Here is a 23,264-nt window from a genome sequence, read left to right on the forward strand (position 1 = left end):
GCGTGTCTTCACTTCGCAGTGTGTCAGGTAGTGGCGTTCATAGTGCGTGTGTGTGAGTGCGCGTCCTCTGTCACGTGTTTTTATTCCTCACTCTCAGGAGAATCCCAATCGCAGCAGAATTGAAGGTGCAGTGGATAGAGGAACCAAATCTGCAGGTCAGTCACTTTTCCATTTCTGGCGCGATCGTCTTTGAAGAGAAAAACGTGCGTTTTCAGGTAGCTACGCATGATGTTTCGGCCATCTTTTTTTTGAAAAACATAATCCTGCGTATTTTCACGGAAGTGCATGAGCGTCGAAAGCAAGATGAGAGGGTGGGCAGGGTGACAACCCCGCCCCCGCCCCCTCCCCCGACAATCTAGAAACATGTGTTACATTATGGCTATCTGGTGTGAGTGGGCCACTGCACGACTGTCAAAAATTTGGGTGGACCACATCAAATAAAAAATGTACTTCGATATTCACACTGCTGTTGCGTATCTAAATGAGAAAGATCACCATGATATTTACCACTATGTGTATATTCTCGTTTTAATTTTTATCACGAAATGTGCCTATTAGCTACATTTTGACAAGGTGGGCCCGCCTGATTTTCGGGTGATGGTCCACTTCGACCCGTACCCCATTGGCGCCGCCCCTGCCCTGTCAGCAGGTTTTACCATGGAAGAACCTTTGATTTGTTGTTTAAGTCCATTATATGCACATATAGGCTAATCGGGACTGGTCCTACGGGGTAAAGTGGGATCCGAGTCACTATGAGCCTCCATCGGGTGTCGAACCTGGGACCCCTTGATTACAAGGCGACGACGTCCACGGAAGAACCAGCAAGACATTTTTCAAGGCGGTCTCCACACGTCCACAAATATTGAAATTAAATCTGCTTTACACTTGTGAAGCATTCCCAATATTATTAGTTCAATGTAGAACATTTATTATTTCCATCACGTAAATACGCTGTTGTTCTTATTTTTACCCTTGTGTGTTTTTTTTTTAAATGGCAATCTCAATAGCAGTAATAATGATTACATTCTCCAAAGTAAAACCCTACACCGTCTACAGGAGCAAGGAAATTGCAGAACCTCGGCAATTCTCTTTATTGTTTGATGCAAGCTAATTGATTTGGTTTATTTTACTTCGCTTTTCTGCTACTTTTGGATAATCCCGAAGATGAGGATGATGAAACTGATGAAGGAACGCTCACAAATAACACCCATGCCCTTGGCCGGGATTCGAACCCGGAACTACTCCGCCACGGAGGCCGGCTGAAATTATGTAGGTTAAGAAATAATATATTCAATTTCCTGGGTGGAGTGGGGGTGGGGGGAAGGGAGTGGCCCTGTCCTGCCCTCCCTCAGTCTGGATGTCCATGTGTATGGGAATTTCAAAAGTAACATCGCCTCTGCATAGACTGACCCCATGCTTATGCTAGAAACATGACATACCACTCAGCTTGCATATATTTTTTTGTCCAACGTATCTCAATACTTTTGTGTTTTGCTAGTGTCCTTGTTTATAGGCCTTTTCTGGTGACTGAAACATTTTTTTTACTCCCTCTGTCCCATAATTATTGTCCGGTACACTTTAGTTTGTTGTCCCAAAATACTTGTCCAATATTCAAGCTGTGACATTGGTGTATACAGAAGAAGAAAATGAAACACGGGAATGAGTCATACAACGTTATTACTCAATGATCAGTACCGATCAAGTATCCAAAAGAACATAAATAAAAAGTTACCATTTTGGCATACCGGACTATAATTATGGGACAGAGGGATTACGTCTCTACAAGTTAGGTGTTAAACTTTTACAGGTTACATTGGTTTTTGATGTGTACATTTACGCCCCAAGCATGTCACTTGTGCATGCCTCACCCGTTGAGTGTTGACAAAAAGGAAATGGTGCGAAAAAATTATAGATAGAAGTTCAACAAAACACAATTACAAAAACACCTTCTCAACATCCACTTTTTTGGAAGTATTGTTTGTTTTGGAAAAGAACCACGATAGTATTCTAAATTCAGGAAAAAAAATACATTTATATTGCTTTCTAGAGCATAGTCCTACAGATGATTCTTGGTGTGAAGTGTTGCATATCTGTAATAGTGTTGTTCAGGCGTAAATAAATTTTATATTCAAATTTCTAGATAACAGCGAATGCGATCAACCCTAAAATATTTTTCTACTATACGCCCCAGTAGGAAATCTAAACAAACGTATTTTTTCGGTGCGTGTGCGTGTTGAAAATGTCGTGTCCGAGACAGTGATTTACCATACACCCCACCACACCCTAAAACCCCAGAAACTTCCCCAGCCGTTTACAATTTTTCACCAAGGTCTAGTTAATGGCCACGTTGAACAAATTTACCCTTGCACCCCCGAAATACTAACTTAGACTCCCTAGATGGAAAATTCTGAATAATTCCCTGATTCCAGATTAGCCTTCGACTAGTGGAACTTTAAGATATGTAAAAGCAGTGGCGACTAATGGGAGGGAGAGCGTAGGCCAGGCCCCTCCTCCAAAAGCAGACAATCTTCTCACTTTTTATTAAAAAATATTTTTGATTCAATATGTAGTGGTTGCATCACCATACAACCCCAACCTGGCACCCTTTTCTTCCACCGCCCTTGGTCGGCCTTTTTTTTTTTCAAGGGGGGTCGCTACTGAGACGATCTTACCTCAAATGGAGTGATCAACCTTCAATGAATCTAACGGGCGACAGATAAAGGAAAAGGTCATCGCCCTCCTTCGACAGAGGGACCATAATCCTCGCCTGGTATACCTTGTGGGACAGGTGGATGTGGTTACATGCCCCGCCTAGCTCGGATTTCCCATTAACATTGAATATGCTTAAATGTGGAAGATTGGAAATAACACGCTGATAATGGTTATATACGCCTTCCTTTTGTAAACATTTCGAGGACAGTTTTAGAAAAGGTGCAGTCCAGCAGAATTAACTTGAGAGAAATGGGCTATCTGTGAGTGATGCAACTGCGCTCGAATTGGTTAGAACAGGGGACTTCCCGCTGTAACGGGCCAACGAAAACACTAGAGTAGAGTTTGTAGAGTTTCCGTTGGCCCGTTACAGCGGGAAGTCCCCGCTCTAGCTAATTCGAGCGCAGTTGCATCACTCACAGAGCGGCCATTTCTCTCGAACTTAATTCTGCTGGACTGTAGTATATTGTCGAGAAACGAGATTCAGAAAAAACGACTCTAAATGTAAGTTACTTTTGATTATTAGAGGACGGGTAGCACTACTGTCTGGCTGCCTTAGCCGAGACCATGGATGGAAGTGCGCATGCGCCAACCGGACGCGTTCAGTGGCTAAATAGGGGTGACGGAGCTTTGGACAGGAAGCGGGTTCCTTGAAAATCGTCTGCTGTAGAAATAGCAATAACGTTTCAACGTAGTAACATGACCGCCAAAACACATATAGAGATGTTTACGAATTATATAAGGGTTCGGAACGAAATTAAAGCCATTCATATACTATATCAGCAAATAGAACATATCAGGAAAGTATTCATCACGTCACATTAGTAGATAAACTTGTTTGTAAACCAGTAGCTTTATTTTAGATCATTCAATTAAATTGATCTCCTTAGTAAATATTATAAAGCATTCATCAGGATAGTGTTCACTAATAATAATATTATTGTATATAGCATTATAATTATAAATGTAGTAACTGAATGGCTTGTGACATTTTTTAGTATAACGAGGGTGTTTTGTAGAATGTGCAACAGGGGCCAAAACGTCCCAATTTCCTTTATTCCACTTCGAAATGGTTTCTTACGAATTGTAAGAGCCATCACGAATCACAAACACAACACAGCAAGCGAAATACCACAGCGTATTTTGGCGAGTTCTTCTCCCTGCTTCCCCTTTCGCGTTTGGAATCGTCCTTTCCAGGTAGTCTCGTCTTCCTTGGCCGGACTGTAGTAGGTAGGATAATGACTACCGACAAAAGTGCGCTTCTACTGACTGGACGAGTCCAATGGTGAAATAGGGGTAGGACTGCAAGTGGAGCGCAGGCAGGGAAGCAGGTCCCGTGAAAATTTGCCTTTATACATTCCGAAAGCGTTTGTTTCGAGTGGTAACAGCAATCACAAACACACACAAGAAGCGAACGATAATAAATAGCCGAACGCATACAAGCAAATTCTCATCTGAGACTCGCGGGTAGTTTCACACGTTTCTAGCATTTTCCTAATTTCCCTTTTGTTTGGCCTTTCTCCACTCTAGCTAGGCGCGCCTTCCGTTATCCATGGGCGAACCTTGCCTATTTCTACTTTGATCTATTTACGTCGCTTATCTACTTGTGGAGGTCAATCCGCGAGAATGAGGCGATCAAATAGACTAGAATTTAAAGCCAGATAAAAGCAGAGTGTTTTATTTTTTGCCCAGAGAAATTAGCCTTTTCCATCTTTTTTTTCTCTCGATCTATTTTTTACTTTTTTCGTATCAACTCCATGGAACGCGAGGCCCCTTCAGGACACGGAGGACATCAAAAGCACATTTTCCTCAACGCTCCCTAAAATTCTTGGAAAAGGCTCAATTTATGGTCATTTGACACTAAATTTACCTTTGAACCCCCTAAATACGGTCGGTCTTACACCACCAGATGGAAAATTCTGGATATACTCGTGATGAAAAATCACCAAATGTGAACGAACTTCACTTGTTAGTCGATTTTGTTTCCAAATTAGACGTGCACTGACTTAACTGCAACAAACAAGGCGTGGACCAGTGTGGTTTATAATGTAAAAAAGTGGGCGTAGTCGAACCGTGTGTACCGTGGAGATGCGTGCTGTGCGGATGAGAAGAATATTGGCCATGGCGGGAATTTGTCCCTCATGAACGCAGAAGCGACAGTCTCCCGAGAGGGGGCGCGGGGAGAGGACGGTGCGTGCGGTTGCCACAGCAACAGTACCAATCGATCCGGAGACTGCGTGGCGGGTTGCCATCGTGCTAGGGGAAGCATGAAGGAGCAACTGCGAAGCACGCGTTGCGTTTCAACATATGTTTGGGTTTCCTCTGGATGCAGCGAAAGGATAATCATTCAGATGAGTGATAATAGTTGGAGGGAGATTCCCACTGACAAGGGATTTGCAGTGCGAAAATTACGAATATTACAATTTAATGAAGTATAAGCTAGTAAATAACACGCACTTCCATGGACAAGGGACATTTGCTGGTATGAAGAAATATTTATTGGGAGGGAAATTTATTTTAAAATGGGAAATTTTTATCTTGCAGCAGGGATTTTCTTTGAAAGGGCAAAACAGAAAGTACTTATCAGAAAATATATTTTTCTTGCAAGACGGGAATTCTTTTTGAAAACATGGAGCAAATGTTCCTCAGAAAAGGAAGTTGTTCTTACGTCTGAAAAACTTTTCTTACAAGCGAGAAAATTTGTCCCTAAAACCTAGGCCCGTTGACCTGATATTTCCAGTTGTTCCCAGCACAATGGGTAGGTTTATGTACTAACAATATAACTGTTTTGTGCACTGTTACATTCATGTATTCTAAGTAAGTTGTGTTGCAATACTCCTCGATATATATTTTCTTCTGAAACACAAGACCATTGCATGATTTACAAAACTGAATAATAGACACTATGAAGATATATTCATCAGAGAAACTCTACCGTGGGTCTCCCTGTAATCAAGGGGTCCCGGGTTCGACACCCGGTGGAGGCACATGGTGGTGCAGATCCCACTATAAACTGTAGGTCCAGTCCCGATTAGCCTATCGGTGCTGTGACGGGAGCTTCGATGAGCCTTACTGAAAACCATTAGAAAAGGGAAAATGTTCATGTTATTAGGGAATTCCGGTGTGATAGGTTGGAAACACTGGGTTGACGGGACGGTCGTGAGGACGCCCTTGGCGCGGGATAGCAGGGTTCGTCGTCTCCCGCAGCCAGTGTCAAGTTCACGAACGGACTCGGTCTCCTCTTCCAAAGCAGCCGAAAGCGATCGAATTCCAGTCTCCCGCCGAGCGGAACAAGCAAATTCAATTGCAGGTTCAAATGTTTGTTTACATCCGCAGCAAATCTACTCCTTCGTGGACTTAAGTTCGCAACTAACTAAAATAAATGCAGGGCAAACGCAGCAAAAGGAGAATGAAGAGTTGATGCACTGGAATCTTCTGGTCTGGTCTGAACGAGGTCTGTGCAATATAAGTTATATTGACCAATTTTGTGGTGCCGTAGTAATCAGTGGCGTGCTCAACAATAGGGGATTCTCCGGTGTTCTATTTCAGCGTCTTTTTATCAGTCGTATACTAACACGCTGAGTAATGCTCCAATTTGCTGTGTGATACTGAGTGGGTAGGAAGTGCAGATTCGAATGTGATTCACATTTATTTCAATATGCCCGCGAATATTCATAAAATCACGAGTGTGTACTTACATAGGAATGTGAAACTGAACTTTGATTAAGGCACCGTCTGGAAACTAATTTTTAACATTGGGCGGGGGGAAGGGGGCAAATTCTTCTAAAAAAATCAAGATTGGAATCCTGGTTCGTCATTCAGTCAACAAGCCATTATTCTTCCTCACTGCTACGAATAAGTTGAAAAGAGATAGAAAGCCAATATAACTGACCATACACAATTTAGAGGTAAGGTAAGATAAAGTTCCCATGCATATAGCACCGTGCCATGAATTCACATTTAGGGGATGTTGGTGTAGGGCCCCATACACATTCTCGATCGAGCCCAGTATGGAGGTGATGTGATCAGCAGCATGCTCCAGCCGCCTTTACCCCCGCAACCCATTGATTTGAGGCTGGGTGAGCCACAGAGCCGCTTTATGCTGGGACAAAGCCAGAAGAATTCCAACTTTGCATCACCCACCCCGGGAATCGAACCTGGGTCCCCCGCGTGTCAGTCAGACGCCCTACCGACTAGAACACCGCGGCACTCACATTTAGATCAATAGATCTAAAATTGCGTATTGTTCTGAAAACATTGCATATCGCACACCCTTGCATTAAAAAAAGGTCCAAGAAATTATGAGTAGTCATTTGATTTTTGTCTTAGGTCCACTTTATGCACAGATAGTCTAATCGGAACTGGGCCTACAGTTTAAAGTGGGATTAGAACCACTGTGTGCTTCCACAGGGTATGGAACCCGGGATTCCCAAATTGATGTGTTGCATTGATTGTCGTCAGAAGTGGCATGTCGTCAGAAGTGGCAGCCTAATAAATTAAGAAAGGTCCCAAACAAAAATTAATTTCCAACATTCTTGTAAGTGAAATCGTAACATTCACGTTTTACAGGCTTACAGTTGCCATTAATGAATTAACTTTGCAGTTACAATAAGTAACATACACAACTATCCATAAATAATCAGTTTTATGGACATTGGTTGATTTACCTGAATAAGTCTCACAGTAAATAAATTCTCTTTTACATTAAGGTTACCAAAGTCTAGTCTGGAACTACAAGTTTCTCTTCATTTTACAGATGCATGTCTCGTTCTCGTCTCGAAATTCGAAGGACTACTTCATTTCTGTAACTCAATCATTATTTATTTCTATTTATTTCTATCGCCACGAACAGAAACAATGCACGTAAATCACTCCCAGTGATAACTTAAGTTAGTATGCAACACTGTCGTGATTTTGAGTCTTACATTTCCAGACAAACTTAAAGAAACTTAACTCGAAATTTATCTTTCTCCCCCTCTTGTCCCTTTTATGTTGTTAGTTCTTGTAAATAAGGCCACTCACTCAAAGGACAGGGATGGTCGTTGGAGAATTCACTCTCGTACGGGAAATTCATAAGGGAGAGGTGGGGCGCTGAATCACAAAAATGTAACAATGTCATAATCTTAGCCCCTAATTATGTTACTTTGTCCACCTGTGGTAGAAGTATATGAGGCACTGTTGGCAGTTTTAGATATTTTCCAGGAAAACCCGGAGTTTATAGTCACACTGATATTCATGCGGAGATTGTTAGAATACGATAGGAATTCCATAAAATGTTGTTCAGTAGCAAAGATAGCAAAGTTTTCTGAAAACGAGCCAAAGTATCGAAAACACCGTGACCGAGACATGAGCCACTCCTTGTTTCTGTGGGTGTAACCAAGCGCTTCGTTCAACACAAATACTGAATTCTTTCTTCATTTCAGTTGATGGATTTTAGAAATCGCATCGTTCTTACTCTGCAAGTGGAAAAGTGAAATCTCGCGCTTCTTGCACTTAAAACAACTTTCTATTGTTTACATCAAATTCATCTTGGGCAATACCGGCTGCCCGTCCTCCATAGTACTAGATGGCCGTATGGTATTGGCTGCAGTGCCTGCCGTATTTACGATTTTATTTTAGGGAAGGGGGTTACCGCCTACCGACACAAATTTGTGTGTTCGAAGCGCAGTGTGCACACTCCACGACTGGATTGCAGTTGTACTTCATTAGGAGATTAATGCCTGAGTAGCACTGTGCAAGATGGATATTTTTTAAGGAGCAGATGTGCCTTCGGCTCGTTCCAGCAAGCCTTTTTGAATTTTTTTTCTCATATCGAAAAGCCGATTTGATAGCTATTTGATGCCCAGTATTAAAAAACAAAAACAAAGGCACGCCACTGTTGGATTGCTCCTTCTTTCCTCAGTTATTTTCTTGTTTACATCATATTTTCCTTCTTCTTGTTTCTTGTGCTTACTTTGCTTCATTTCTCAATCCATTCCTCTTTTTTTGTTAATGTCTTCTTAATTTCTCTCTTCGCAAATCACATCTTCAGCGATTCGTTTCATGCATTACAGCCTGGGCTTGTCAATGTGTATTTTCTTCTCTTCTCCCTTCAAATAATGTTGTTCATTATTACTTCATGCCTCACGATATGGCCTATCATCGACCATCTTCTTTAGGTAAACCACTTCCACTTTTTTTTTTTTTTTTACTCGTACGAGCTTCTCAGGACATCTACATCTGTTACTTTTTGTCCGTCTGTTTGATCTTCAATATTTTCCTGCAGCATCACAGGCCTTCAGCTTTTAATTGCATCTTCAGTCACCGTTCATGATTTCGATCCATATAAAGCTCTTCTTTTCTGTTGTCGTTCCCTGACGGGCGAGGGGAGCTCTCTTCTTCCAAGATTGTTGGTTGTCTGCAGAACCTGAAGATGTTTGGGCAAATAATTGATGATGTCTCCTCCTTGCTGTTGTAGAGAGAAGGCGTGAAGTGAATTAAAAATTTGCATCTATTGATGACATTTAGAACAGGCAACTCAAGATAGGATGGTCGCAAGTTCTTGCCCATGCCCCGGCCGCGGATTCTTGCAGAAGGTCTTCCAGCGAATACAAACTGTGTGTTCACGTGCTGTGCTTTGCATGAATACTTCCTCATAAGCCACGTGAGATGTGATGGATGACCATTTGAAATGCCAACCTAACTCCCACGTAGCCATACCCTGGACTGCATTCTATAGACAAACGAGGGTCTGGCGCTTGGATCTGCAGCCAGGATAACCCTCTGTAGGAATTTGGTTGGGTCGTCCAACTCAATCGTTTGTGATTGTCCGTTCATCTATCTTATCCCTATTAATCCCCATATTCGCGATTAGCCAAAAGTGGCAGAAAAGTGACGTAAAATAAACTAATTAATAAAAAGTTAAGAATTATATATTATATATTCCGCGTCTATGGTCCTGCGGTTTAGATTTTTTCCTGAACATTCAAGTGAAACTTGAGTGCTCAAGTAATTTACTTTTGCTGCTGAGAAAATAAGTTTTAGGGTGCTATGGAAGGACCTTTTGTGATATCTCATGAGGTGAAGGCTATTTTGGTGCGCTGCACCTGCTTATTTGTACGTACTTTTAAATGTATAAACCAGGGTGGTATTTGGAGGGGGCGAGCGGGAATTTCACCCTCTGGTGATTAATTTTTTACTCTGGGGTACAGAAAATTATAATTATATAATATCATCATGCTCCCCCCCCCCTCCACTTGAAACACCGGTTGTGGTATGTATTTACGGTACATTAAACTACAAGTTGGAAAATGGAAGTGTTTCTTAGAACTCAAAAAATATATTTTTTCAAAGTTTTTACGGTGCCTTTTTAAAACTGAAAATAGCATAATCCTCAGACAAATTTTGGAAGTCGTGTCATCTCACCACGTGCTCGAATCGAAAATATCATCAGCATATATGGTCCCCTCATGTGAATTATCCTGGATCCACCCTCCTCCCGGTTCTAAAGATAGGCTGTAGGAGGAAGATATCATCGGGCATCGGGGTGAAAAAGTAACATCGTTCCGCTGCCAATTCCCGTTACTCCCCCTATCTATTTCTACTTTGTGCGCTTTGTGCTTCCAATAAAGATGCCTCCACCTGCCAAGGTATCTGACAGGGATTATATCTTCCCTGCCTTAATTCGCGCTAAAAATAATTCTCTCATTCCTTTCCTTCTAAGCCTCTTCAGCTTTCTGATTTCAGTTTTTGTAACTTCTTCCGGTGACGCCAGAATATTTTCATAGGTATTTTTTATTTCTCTTATTTTACGACGCTCTTCTTTTACTTTTGTCTAATCGCAACGATGAGAGTGAATTATGAAATGTAGAGACACCATTGGCGGCGCCATTCTTTCTGGTGTGGGGTAGACTACTGGATTACTCTCAAAGATTTGGGTGGACCATATCCTCAACGAAAAAAGTGACATTCACATTGTTATTACGTAATTGTGACTGTCATTCTTTATTGTACACTCACAGCTTTATTTTAATGATAAATATATTTGATAAGAAGAAACACATCTCTTTATCGATGTCATTGTTATAAACTGTATTGTGGGATATAGTGGAATATATGAAAAATCGTAAGTTGTGTCCTATGTGTTATTTTATCACAAAATATATAATTTTTGTGTTCTTCAACCCGTGGCGCAACAGCCCTTGAAGGCCAGGGCGTACCTGCATACCGACTGCCGATCTCGCTCCCACATGGCTCAGTAGAGGTGTGCGATCATCCAACCAGTTACGGGGTGACGTGTGGTCAGCACGACGACCACAATTCATTGTTGTAGTTTTCCACCGAGTTACTCTACCCATTCGTAGTTCCCCAATTTCCTCATGATGGCGAGTGGTTACCGGTCCCATTCACTGGCCAACATCTCATGAAAGGTGCTCGTTGTTATTTCAAGAACGAAATTCCACAAAACTATCTGTTTTTTTTTCGAAAGGGAAAGTTGAGGAATAAGATTTGGGAGGACACCTTTCTCCTTCAGTACATGAAGAGGAAAAAACAGAAAAAAAAAATGACCGGAGTGGGTGTCAAACCAATTCCACAAATAATCGAAAGTATAATCCTAGTTTTGTGGTCGCTGTTGACCACAATTTAATTTTCACGATTTTCAAGTCTGTCTCTATGTGGTGTTGCAGTTATGGTGAGAGAGTTAAGGTACGAGATTGTAGATTCAGGACCTTACCGTATTATTATTATCGTCATCATCATCATCACAATTATTAATAATGATAATAATTATTATTAGTTCAGCACATCTGCAGGCTTCCCACAGGATGTTTGGTTGGTTGATTTGGTTTATTTTACTTCACATTTCTTCCACTTTTTGGCTAATCGCGAAGATGACGATGAGTGATGAAATTGATGAGTTGGTGGTTTGAGTTGGTGTTTTAAGTCCACTTTATGCACAGTAAGGCTAATCGGGACTGGACCTACAGTTTAAAGTGGGATCCGAACCACTTGCGCCTCCACCGGGTATCGAACCCGGGACCCCTTGATTACAAGGCAATGACGCTACCACTGCGCCAGATGAAATTGATGAAGAGACACTCACAGAGAACACCCACGCCAGGCTGAGAATAAAATCCGGGTCTCCTGGCAGCTTTCCCCAGGAGACTCGAACCAGCAGCGCGCGTGCTGTACCTCGAGCTCAAATCCTGATGCCTTAGACCGCACGGCCAATGTGCGGGACTTGTGTGTTATTTGATAATGAAGTAAAGAACCCAACATCAGCATCATCAAAATACGGATTTATTATAAAAATAGGATGTCTAAATATTGAATGAAAATCGAATAAAATTAAATTCAAATGTTCCATTGTAGTTTCTCTTAATTCTTGTTGCATTGTTGTTTTTCTTAATGACATCTACGTGCTGCGATAGTTTGTCGCCGTTGTACGACTGCTACAAGACATTAATTTAAGGAAGATTTAGCAAGTGCACGATATCATTGGGATCGTGGGAACCCCCCGTCAGGGACAGTGAGGTAAGGCACAAGCGCATGAACGATGCAATTGCATGATAAGAGATGCTGAAAGAAAATCCGTTCTTCACTCGGGAACAAAAGCGCTTCCGTGCACTGCTCGCGAGGAAACATTCCCAGCCAAGAATCACGCGAGCGAAACCGTCCATTCCCGGACAACCTGTTGCAAATCGAACAGACCTCACACGAAGCCTCTCTGGAAGTGGAATGTGGAAAGCCTCGAAGTGCACTCTGGAAGGAATCTCTCGAATTAAGGAGGGCGACACTCACGTGGTGATTGGGTATGGAAGACAAGGGACTTGAGCACATAAGCGTCGTGATGTTGCAGAGCCAAACGCAGATATCATCACTGTCCGGCTGTCCTGTAATTGTCAACCTCTTGAAGAGGGTAGCAATTTCGTAAGGACGTTTTGCTAGGGTGGAAACCCCGATGTTTAAAGGAACCTTCCCTTAAAGTAATTATCAACGTGGGTGGCTTTCTAAATCTAGCCTTTCCAGGGCAGCAAAACTTTTTTTCTCCGAAATTTCTAACGAACGTATTTCCAAGCTAAGGATCTGCGAGAGAGTTATTTGATTTCAGGACAAACAATGCACAAATTTATACTTCTTTAAAACTAAAACGTACACTGGACTCTAGGTAGAGGTGGGGGATAGAGAGTGTTTCTAGTTTTCTTTTTATGTTTGTCAAACTCTTTTCCTGAAAGTAAGTTGTTTTCAGTGGATCACAGATACTAACTGTAATCTTACTGTGTAACGTGGTAACTTTTTTAAAAATGTAAACGTGTTCATGAGAATAAAACTAATACAGGTCACATAAATTTCTTATATCAGTATTGTTTCATTATGTAATTTATAGAATTATAAATATAATAAGAATTCACCCTGGAAACTGTTATAAAAAATAGCGATTTACTAATAATTTCAAAACCAGTGCAATATTTGTGGGGGATATTTGAGCAAGGTGACCCAAAAGCTTGAGATTCGAACAGAATGACGCAGGGTGATTCCAAAAACTACCAAACTTAACAGCTGATCAACACATCAAGGACACCATCACATCACGAGTTACGAGACCAATGTCCGTAAAAACCTGCGTGCCTGCATTCGTAACGGAGGTGCCCACTTTGAGCAAGACGTGTAATGTTCTTTAATTGTAATGTTCATTGATTCCATTCACATGAAAATGAATAAAGTATTATTTCTTGTACACAAATGTGAATGTTAGCAACATTTGTACCTTGTTGGATAGCTGATGACTCAAGAAAGTAATTTAAGTAATTTGTACGCTTCGTGTCATACCATTTTTGTTAATAATACGTTGCCAAGTAAACTAAGAGTGTATTTTTTTATCACGACTTGTAAGTTTAGATCCACCCGTTACTTACATGTGATTGTTATTTGGGAAAAACATTTCTTTCAACGAACCACTTATTTGTTAGCTATCAGAACACGCTGAAATAAGTTCCATACAATGAGCAGTTTTTCTCAATTCATCTTTTTATGTGGAAAATTGTCATTTTTTTTAAAAAAACAATAGAAATTCGATTATCTCGAAAACTACTAATTTTCGGACAGGGTATCATATAGTCAAAAATATTGCAAATTGCCTCTACTTTAACCACTTTCAGGGAATACATCTAATAACAAGTCACCCTGTATATAGTCTTAAAAGTTCTTCTTTATCAAAAAGACATGTTTATTCAATTTATGGACATCCTTCCCCAATGTCAAATAATTTAATGCTAGAGATAAATTTGCTCAGGATAATGACTTGCTTTTGCAATGGTAGTATAATATGTCCTGATAGATGATCACCAACAAATTAAAAAAGCTAAGAGTTACCACACTTGAAGAGATATGTATTTATTTCTGTAGGAATTCAAGGGTGTTCGTGGAAAAGCACGTATTTAAAAAAATTGCAATTATACAGCAGGCAATTCTTTTAATGTTTATTCTCCTAATAATAAATAACAAATATTGTAGACATGTTCGATCATCACTGTTTAGAATCTTTACACATGCCTAATATAAAATTATACTTATAATATTTTCTTTCATTGATTCGGTGTGACTTAAGTGAAAGCAGCTGATAATCGCAGTTTGTGACTTATGTTCCTTTTACCGAACACCCTACAGTTTTCGATTCAGAACTTTCATCTTCATAGGGAAGAAATGAGGTAAAATTTTCTTTTCACAAAGGCAGTTTCCATTGGACATTCACAAAGGGTAATTATACCTGCCATGTTGTGTTTTAACACCTTGAAAGACATCGAGTTACTTGAAGAGAGACATTTAAAAAGTCCTGGGAGTTTAGTTCTCTTGTGAAGACATTGAGCTTTACCCCCTCCTCCACGCTTGCTAAATACCTATTGTCAATCGCGCATATCCTCCCATGCATCCTCCAGAAGCCATAAGCAGTGGCCTCAAGCGCCCAACATAAGCTTTCACGCGGTATACAATGGCTAATTGTCGTGGGAAGTCAAAAGTCGTAAACTTCCACGACTCTTTTAATTTTCTCTCTCTGATGACTCTATTTCCCGCGTGTTGGCTTTTTTCTACTCTCGGAAAACGTGTCAAATTCAAGAGTACTGGGGCACAATTTGTTGTACAAGAGTCGCGTGCGTTCTCCTGATAAGAGCGTTTCTAACCTGCTCGACCTTCGGCAACTTCATAACGTCTGTGGATTTTATTCCCTAACTAATTAAATCAAGAAGACTTAGGTGGGCAGGCCACGTGGCACGAATGGGAGAGGAAAGGAGAGTTTACGGGATTGTTGGGAAACCTGATGGTAATAGACCTGTAGGAAGACCAAGACGAAGATGGAGGGATATCGTTGAGATGGACCTAAAGGAAATCGGTAAGGATGGAAAAGATTGGATTGAACTTGCCCAGGATAGGGACAGATGGGATGAAGGCTTGTGTTGCTGCAGCCATAAACCTTCGGGTTTAAGAAGGCTAGAGAGTTAGTTAACTAGTCAGCATGTCTACTCTATTGCGCGGAGTCTCCTGATGGCGTAGTGGTAACATCTTCGCCTTGTTATTAAGGGGTCCCGAGTTCGATACCTAGTGGAGGTACATAGTGGTTCGGATGTAACTATAAACTGTAGGTCCAGTCCCCATTACCCTATATGTGGAATTAAAAAACTCAAACATACTCTACTGCGCAGCAGGTTACATACTAGCCTCCTGCTCATGCTCAGAAGAACGCAAAGCGAAATGTAAGTGGAACCTTGTAAATTAACCATGTCGCTCCTCCAGCACAGGAGGCAGGCGGTGTAAACGAATAAACAAAACGGATGTTTCAACTTCATATTTTACCAGAGTTTACCTTTCTGCTGTTAGTAAATGAATACTTGTGATTGCACAACAATGTTTCAATTAATTTTTGTGTTTGCCAAAATATAACATACATATTATGATATACACGACATACGCGTAATCAATATAAGTCCCATGCTCGATACCCGTGGAGGCACATAGTGGTTCGGATCCCACTTTAAACTGTAGGTCCAATCCCGATTAGCCTTACTGTGCATAAAGTGGACTTAACATAGCAACTCAAACCAAAACCCCGTATATCCCCTTTGCACACACACACACACACACACACACACACACACACACACACACACACACACACACACACACACACACACACACACACACACACACACACACACACACACACACACACATATATATATATGCATGTAGTATGGCAGTATTCCCCCTCTCCAAAGCCTGAACATTCGGCTACACTGTCTCCAACCCTATATATTTTGTTCGATTCGCATACTTGTGCCAAATCTCCTTGGCAAACCCTCTCCACTGTTCCTGGGTGTCGCCTGTGCACATGCACGTGAACCCTGTAGAGCACACTTGTGAAGCACTGCTGCAGAAAGAAGTTCAGAACTCATTAAACAATTGCATTGTCCGACATGTCTGGGGGGAAAGTTGTATTTTAGCTGCAGCTCATTGTCTCGACTCAATACTTTCACTCGTCGCCCGTTGCCATCTTCTCGACTGTGAATCTTCCCCTTGGTTTACTTTCCATTTATGTCTTCTCGTTTTCCCGTCATAAACGTCAAGTCCTAGAATCCTGGCATTCGTTCTTCTTTTGTCCGCGTTCTAGAGTCGTTTTCACGTTCAGAAGACACAATGGGCTCTTATGGGCAATGCTTTTCTTATGGGAAATACGAGCGCGCTGTTGTCAAATTTCTGGATTTACAAATTTAGCTTAAGTAAAATCGGTACCTGCAGTTTTGCAGGAAATTTTGTAGAGAATACGATGGTGAACACAAAAAACTGGTAACTTGCTTACATAATTTTAGATAAATTAAAAACTCAAATTTTCTGTGAAAACACAATTTTTACATTCTTTTCATTCCTAACGTTGAAACATGCCGTAAAATTGAAGCTTTCATTATGAAAAAAATTGACACTGTTTTTTAATTGTCATAGTGATGACTGTGGTACTCAGAATTTATCAATACTTTAAAGCATATTTGCATTAAAAAATATTCAAATAAATTATGTGGAGATTTTTTATATTCGTGCAGTAGAAAATGTCGTCGCTGGCCATTTTTTGTTCTGTAATTCCAAGTAAAAACTTCCAGCGACAAAGTTGTGGAGAAAATAATGAAATTATCTTTTATAACCACTCAAAGGTTCCCAGAAATATTACTTCCATGCATTTCGAGTTTCTTTTTAACCCGAACCGCGCGCGAAGTAAGGAGACGTTGTCTGGCCATCTTGAGCCGACTCACCGCAGCATTCCGGCTATCACCACAAAGTTTTCCAGTTGTTATTTTATTTCCATTCAGTAAAAATATGAACTTCATGCAGTTTGTTATAATAGAATTGAAATTACTTAAATTTAATAATTGACAATTATTTCCAATGCTGCTGTTGTGAGCAACGTTAGTGCTGTCGCAAATACACGTTGTTTTCGTTTACATTACTGTCGACATTAATACTGAAATGAAGATCACCTTTCAGTTTCCAACGTACACATAAATTCATAGACACCATATTAACCTTTGAAAGGCTTTCCAACACGTGACAAAATATGGGGCTTCAAGATAGAAATATGACATGCCTTGCTTGAGTCATTCGCGTCTTATCAGTTCACGTGGGTCATAACACATTTGTTTGTTTGGGTTGCAACTTGAATCTAACCCATGTGCCAGGGTCCCCTTACTTGAGTGAGAGATCTGCTTTGGTCTGTTTAGACTTTTTCCCTCTCCCGAAAAAGTGTTTTCAGTTGTGTGAGCTCTCAGGGATTTTTACTTTTTTAAGTGATTTCTGAAGTGTCATATTCGTGCATTACACTCGCGTGTGTAGTGATCGCAATGGATCATAGTAAAAAGGATAACTGTAACGTTCACAGTATAATATTAATGTTAATAATTACATATAATTATCATTATATATACAAAATATGTAACACCTTCATTGTGAAGGAAGGTCATCATTTCCCGGCGACATGAGCTAGCGCTGTATTGGCAACACTGTGCGGTTTCTCCATAAGCGCCGTTGTCTCTTCTGAACGTGAAAACGACTCTAGGAGGTTCATCACAAAAGTGCTTCCGCGAAAACGCCTTCTTACTTCGTGTGGCATTTCAATTTTTTAGTGGTAAATATATATATATATCTGGGTTTGAAACTATACATCGCTATTTAGGCGCCATTTGTCGACTAATGCACAACATTTAGTAATCACAACTGCCAACTTAAGTGGCCAAAATGTTTTTCAATGTTACCCCTCCCCTGTATTTCATAAATATCAATAGCCTGCCCCTGTGGCAGAGTGGTTATCACATCGCGCTACGACGCCAGGGGTCCCGGGTTGGAATCCTGGCCTGAGCATTGATGTTTGTGAGTGTTCATTCATCAACTTCATCATATCATCACTCATCCCCATCTTCGCAAATTAGTCAAAAGTGGCACAAAAAGCGAAGTAAAATACAGCAAATTAAATCAAAATCAAATCATAAATATCAATGCTAGTGTATACGGTCTCCCGTGTAGTCGAATTGTCAGCGCCAGGGCGGCTTAAGGGACAGGGGCGCGTCCCCTTTCAGTGGCGACAAAACCTTATTTCTGGATCGGGCCTTTTCTTTTCAAAGAGTTGGATTTGTGTGGACAAGAATTAATTTCCGTTACTACTGCATAACATAAGTATATTGCAAAATCATGTGGCAATTTCATCTGAGATATTGCTCTTATTTTATGTAGGTATTAAATGAACGTCTTCTGTAACAGTGTTAAACCGTAAGTATACAACATTATTATTGAAGGAAGGTAGAAAGCAGGGTAGAAAGTACGAGAGGGAGTGGCAGGGTGGAAGATAAGGGGCGTAAAAAATCCACCTCGCCCGGGTGGAAATTTTTCCTTGAACCGCCTCTTGTTAACGCTCTCGCCTTTCGTGCAATGGGTCCCAGATTCGATTCCCAAGTGGGAGCTCAAAAAAATTCGACATTGACCAAGCATCATGACGACAATTGGGGAGCTGCTTGATAAGAAGAAGTACCGAAAACAGCGGCGATGGGACTCGATGTCCTGACCACGCGTCATCCAGCGACAAACCGCTTATATTTAACCTCACACAAAAAGTATAAGAAAACGGTATACGTTGTAATGAAATGTGAGCATTTGGTTGGGGAAAGGAACAGCTGGGTACAAAATTCAACGATTCCCACGTTCAGATGTCGGGCGTAAATTTGACAATTACATTGAAAAAATATATAGTAAATGATGCCAGTGACAGCTCCCAGTTTCCACGACGCTTGGATAAAAATCTGCATAAAATCGGTTTCGCAATGTGAATTGACAATGATAATGGGTTTTAAACAGCTGCAAAGGGCTTCAAAACAATACAAGAACAAGATCTGTATTTGTAGGACTAGCCAATACTAAGAAAAGGTGTTTCACAAAATTGATAAGAACCTTTTCTTCGCCGATTACAAAAATCAGAAAATCATAAATTGTACTTGAAAACCTTTCTACCCGCACTGTATTTCATCACGATCGGACCACAAGTTTTTTTAGTTTTTTTATGGAATTTCAAAGAGAGCGTTTGGAAAACATCTAAAAAGGCACTTTTTGTTCTTATGACGACAAAAAAATTGAAGACATACTAAAAAATGGTTACCATTGCTGAACACAATTGAATAAGTTAAATTTTGATGTAACTTGTTTCTATGTAGGTCTACTGCTTAATTTTTAATTGAAGTGCAAACTCCGGTATCCATAATAGCACATCCTGTATTTGGCAAATCTATCTCAATCTCTAACTTCCCCTTCTGTGAGTGGTAAACGTAAACTAAATAGCAAGGACACTGAAGATATAAAAATAAAAGTAACCACCTCTATTTCAGAAGTGGACATGTTTCAAACAGAATAGAGTGAACCACCCACCAACGCCTTTCATCTCTTCCGCTTTTTCCTGTCATGAAATGGAAGCGGGTGGCGGCGAAACACTTTCAAATCTGCCCTTTATATAGCATGCCCTCTCAATGATTGAAAGGTAAAGTTGCTTATGCTGGGGTTTATCTTCCCCCATTCCATCCGCTAGAAAAAAAAAAAGAAAAAGAAAATGTAAAGTATATTACCCACGCTACGAAGCCAGAGGCCCTAGTTCAAATTTTATCCAGGTATCGGATAATTTTCTTTCCGGATTATTCGGATATTTGGATTATCCGAAATGTCCGGATATCCGAATGTGTGCATTATCGGGTCAGTTCTATCGTTTATCCATTTTACGGGCTATCCACATACACTTTTATTCGTCATTTTTGTATTTCACTGTACTGATTTTTTACGAATCTGTTCTATCCGAATTAACCGTTGCGTCCGAAACGGATATCAGATAATTTGAAATTCAGATATCTGTTAACCGGATTTTCTGGCCATCCCTATGGTGAATCTGGATCCCACTTTAAACTGTAGGTCCAGTCCCGATTAGCCTTACTGTGCATAAAGTGGACTTAAAACACCAAATCAATCAAAACCTATGATGGATCTATACCGAGGCGACACGAAAGGCACCAGGTGTCGCTTTCTGCATTCCTGTCGCTCGGAGTTTCCCAATAGCGTGCATCATGCCATCTCGATCTGCTTGTCGCGCATGCGCAGTGAATGCTTTCCACGGACGAGACCCATGTCGCTTCGGTGTGAAACACCCGTGCCGTCGGTACGTTTCTCCACGTTCAGCGCATGTCCCCAGCATTTTCCATTTGGGTTCATTCGGTAGTTCCGAATTCGATTCCCGGTACAGGCAGTCAGTCCCTGTGGAGAACGAACGTCCTTGCACGGTGAATGCCATTGCCACTCTTCGAAGCTTTGCAGTAGTCACGAGTTGGGTTCTTCGACCTTCCGTTTTCCATTCACAAATATCACGTGGCTAGGTGTCCCCCTCCTTCCTCTCGGGAAGCGTTCATTCACGTGGTGATTCTGTTGGGGGGAAGGGACGGCCTTGGTACGAACGAGAGAGAGAGAGAGAAAAGGACCTTGGGTTGTGTCACGTGTCTACATCATTTACTCACGTTTGGTTGGTTGATTTGGTGGTTTAAGTCCACTTTATGCACAGTAAGGCTAATCGGGACTGGATTTACAGTTTAAAGTGGGAACCGAACCAGTACCTCCACCGGGTATCGAACCCGGAACCCCTTTGATTACAAGGGAACGACGCTACCACTGCGCCATCGGGGAGGCCCCATTTACTCACGGGATGGTACCTAAAAAGTCCTTCACATTCTCCACCAACAGCCTCTATCCATAGTAAATCAGAAAAATATTATTGTGTGTGCATTGGCTTCACGAGAAATGAGAATTTGTTAGTGACCCCCCCTCCCTCTTTGGCAGTTGGCATCGTTCGCTATTTTTTTTTTTTAAATAAAAAAGCCTATTATTTTGACAGAGCCGTGGTGGGGAATCTGACTGCCACGCGGGAGGTTCAGTTCGATTCCCGGGGTGGGTGATCTAAGATCGGAATTATTCCGGCCTTGTCCCCGCATAAAGCGGCTCTGGTATTCACCCAGCCTCAAATCAATGAATATCTGGGATGGGGGGTTAAGGTACTTCGAGCGTGATGTTGATCACACCACCTCCAAAATGACATATCGAGAACGTGTGGGGCCCTACCCAACATCCCCTAAATGTGCCTTCATGGCACGGTGCTATTACATACACGGGGAACTTTACCTTACCTATTATTCTGACAGTCGACAACAGAAATAAATTCAGATTATTGGTAGTACAATAAAACAACCAATGGAAAACATGCTTTCATTTCCTATCTCTTAATCCAGGGAATAGGTGGTTCTGGAAGATTTCAAAATTCCAAAAATGAGATTTTAATGTGAGAGGTCACATTACATAGCCTTTATAACACTTTTTGGTGGTCTAAGGTTTTAATTATCCCGACCTTCTCCCTGGGTTCACCAAATCTCTAATAAATGAGGGACAACCGAAGACTACTATACTCTATCCCGGGAATCTCTGGAGTAACGTCATGCATAACGGTGGAGATGGGGAGAAAGCATGTGGGCGGAGCGAAGAAGTACACGCTTTCCCCTTCCACGCAATCCCGTTCCCTCTCACGAGTTCATTGGTCGAGCCCTTTCGAGTCATTACTTGCGCAGAGACTTGCTTTCGCTCCAGAGATTCCCGGGACAGAGTGTAGAAGGGAAGATGCTGGGGTCAGACACGCCTTTTTTCGCGACTGACTGTGGTGTGACGTCTTAGGCGGACAAAACCTAGAAGAGCTTTTACCCCATACATGCGGAAAGAAACGTGGTAACTGTTTGGAAAGGCTGATCTGTTTTGTTCTTTGCAGGCACGTCCCGAACCAAGTGTCATAATAATAATAATAATAATAATAATAATAATAATATAATGTTTAGATTAAAATAATTATAATTATATTTAATTAAAATAGTATTAATTAAAATATTCGAAATAATTATTATATATTTTTATTACATGAATAAGTAAAAAGACGATATAAGGATAGTGATGTAACAGCACGTATTCATTATCTAACTTACGTATAGTCAAGCTCTGCAAAAAGGTTTGTAAAAAGAAATGCCGTGTGAAGGAAATTAATGCCAATAAATAAAGAATTGAATATTTTATTAGATATGAAAAGAGAATGTTAGATGCAGCTGAAGAAAAGTAAAGCTCCTGGTAATATTTTATGCATATTATTATAAGTAGTAATGGATCTTGCATAAATCTTTCTTGGTACTGCCATTCAAAGTCGTATAATCCTTGCCTTCGAATAAGTTCAGCGGATATAAATAACTCGATTAAACAGGCATATTTTCATTATTTAATTTTAGTTATTTCATTATTTTCATTATTTAATTAGTACTTAGAAAGTCTGTCGGGGGGTCCGAACCCCCTGAATCCCCTCCCTAAATACGTCCTTGGTTCTTCAAAACCTTCTTTTTCTTGTATTTCTGGCTTCTGTGGTTGTGAAGTGTTGCGGTTTATAATGCCTTCAGAGTGAGGTGTTGCAACGTGTGATGATCTTCGACGTCAATAAAACAGCGAGTACTAACCTAAGTGTGGTGCTGATCCATCACCTCCAAAAACCATCCGAGATCTAGAATGTGAGGAGCCCTATGTCTGCATCCTCCTACGTGCCTTTATGGCACTGTGCAATGAGCATGGGGAATATTACCTGTGCGTGTGTGTAAAATTCTTCTGGTCCAAAATTGAAAGTGGACACGAAAACAAGGATGATATTAGCCTTCGTCCGTAGCGGAGTGGTCCACGTAACTCGCTACAAAGTCCGGGACCCCAAACACAAGCTCGAACCCTCAACATGGAATGGATGTTTTCATAGATCGAGTTGGAGTTTTATGTCCACTTTATGTACAATAAGGCTAATCGGGACTTTACCAACAGTTTAAAATGGGAACCGAACCACTATATATCTCAACCGGGTATCGAACCCGGGACCCCTTGATCACAAGGCGACTGTGCCATAGGGGAGGCTCTATGCAATGAATGGATCATTGTTTTAGTCCCATCAACCT

This window comes from Lepisma saccharinum, unplaced genomic scaffold (assembly GCF_977018435.1).
Source record: "Lepisma saccharinum unplaced genomic scaffold, izLepSacc3.1 HAP1_SCAFFOLD_476, whole genome shotgun sequence".
NCBI classification, from domain to species: Eukaryota; Metazoa; Arthropoda; class Insecta; order Zygentoma; family Lepismatidae; genus Lepisma; species Lepisma saccharinum.